General features: G+C 41.2%; 1 protein-coding gene across 2 annotated transcripts in view; it reads right to left on the bottom strand.

The window, feature by feature from the left end:
• The window catches only part of LOC101853230 (proteasome assembly chaperone 4), a 7,472-nt gene that overhangs the window by 2,597 nt on the left and 2,766 nt on the right, over nt 1–2,109 (bottom strand). The gene's annotated exons all lie outside the window — the stretch shown is intronic.

Raw genomic sequence — 2,109 nt, 5'->3', positions numbered from 1 at the left:
CCTTTTCTCGCTCTCTTTCAGCGGAGCTGGCCCCGCCAATATATAATGGCTCTCAGATGTAATTCTGTGCTGCCGGTTCTCGTACTCTTGGTCCCCGCAAACTGTAAAAACATCTACAAATCGGTCGCTACCCTACTGTTTTCTTGAACCGAAAGCCATTCCGAAATATCTGTCTGCTGGACGTGAAAATCATAACATTATGGCATCTGCTTCTAAGCATATCAGGAAAGGTACCAATTAAGAACTCGTTACATAAATCTCCTTGACAAATTAAATGGCTTCATTTCTGTTGAAGCAAAAATGCAACTACGACATGAAGGCCACATACAAATAGATTGTCCCATTACGGCGTGCCATATTTTACAACACTAGAGGACTTACAGTCGAGAACTTGCTCTTTGCTATTTCCTGGGGGTTGTTTTATTTATTTCCCGTCCCATAAAATCTTCAAATGGGCGAACAGACTTGAAGGGATTTTCATTCTGGATGCGTGTTTTCTTTTCTTTTGTTTATAGCACAGTAGTAATGAAATAGCATCAGCCTGGCCTTTTGAGATTGGCAGTATTTACCCCCCCCCGGTTATTATTTTCCAGCTTGCCATGACCGACGATCAAGTGAAATATAATATACAGAATGAGACTTTTTTTTAATGGCAAATTACCCTAAGTATTAGTCTAGCATCTACGTTTGTCGCGGCCGCGACTTTAGGCAAATTTTGGTCCGCGAATGCCTACCGCGATTTTTGCATTTTAAAAAAAAAAAGAAACCATTAAAAAAAACCCACACCGCACGCGAATATAAAATCGAAAAACAAACCCCGGGGAATAACAATCGAGAAACTTAAAAAAGAAGACATAAATCTACCAAAAAAGGAAAAAGAAAGAAAGAAAGAAACCGAACCTCATTAACTTTACTTTTAGTTTTAGAAAGAAAAACTAGAAAGTTTACTTTCACTTCCGCTTCATTTCGTCTCTTTCTCACTTGTTGACACCACGTTGATTTATTATTTTCAATGGAATTTCTTGTGAAGAATAGGTAGGCCTACATTACCTACTAATGTATTGCTGTTTCCCTTTAATTTGTCCCTCTTTATTGTGTTTTAATTTTCCTTGTTATAGTTCTGATGTGTTTTGTTGGGGATTTTTTGTAGTTCCTTTTTATTTGGTGGGGGGGGTTTTTTGGTAAGTGTGTTAGGGCGTTCGCAACTGCACATGGTCATATGAGCGCGCGGGACACGTTAAACTTTTTCAGTTGGTAGGAATTTGAATTTTGCCCGCGTGGCGGCCGCAGCCTACTCTTATCGATGTTAGACCACCAAGGGATCTTTAACGTGCGCAAGTTGCACACGAGACCTCCCATATTGTTCGCCCTTGTCCGAGAAGGCTAGGTGTAGATCTTTCCTACCAGAAGATAAAGGGTGTGGCTGAAAGACAGCAGTAAAAAGGAGCCACGGAGTAGCAGTAGAAAGGCTGCAGAAAGAGTCAGGAGCCCAGAGGAGGGGACAAAGGAAATTATGGGGTGGGGACAGGAAGAGGAGACGAAAGCAGACGATAGAACAATGCTAGAGAGCAGGAAAGGAGCTGAAAGGAGACAATTCTGGATAGGAGTAGAAAATTGTTTTCGCTCGCTACCCGGATTCGAACCCGGGACCTTTGAATGAGCGGCTAACACCTTAACCTCCAGGCCATGAGAGCCTCCGTTTTTTATGTTTAGATCTATATTGCGTATGTCAATTATTTTGATGTTTCCACCTTTAACACACACGTCTTTATTTGTTAATTTTTGTAGTTGTTTATGTGCTGTTCTAATTTTGATTTCATTCTGTTGTGAAAGCTTTATTTTTCACGTTTTACATCCTGTGTGGCTACAAATGATATTCTGGTTGCATAAAACAGAATACAAGAAATTCTGGTGTTTTTCACCTTCTTTCCTTCTCTTTTGCAATATATTCTGTCGTCTGATTTCATCTCCGCTTTCTTCCCCCACCCCTCACCCTCTTTGCCCCCTCCATTGGGCTCCTGACTCTTTCTGCAACATTTCAACTGCTACTCCTTGGCTCCTTCTTACAGCTGTCTTTCAGCCACACCCCTGATCTTCTGGTAGGAAAGA

The sequence above is a fragment of the Aplysia californica genome, unplaced genomic scaffold (assembly GCF_000002075.1).
Source record: "Aplysia californica isolate F4 #8 unplaced genomic scaffold, AplCal3.0 scaffold00108, whole genome shotgun sequence".
NCBI classification, from domain to species: Eukaryota; Metazoa; Mollusca; class Gastropoda; order Aplysiida; family Aplysiidae; genus Aplysia; species Aplysia californica.
The sequence above is the reverse complement of the archived record's forward strand: the minus strand, read 5'-3'. Positions and strand labels throughout refer to the sequence as shown.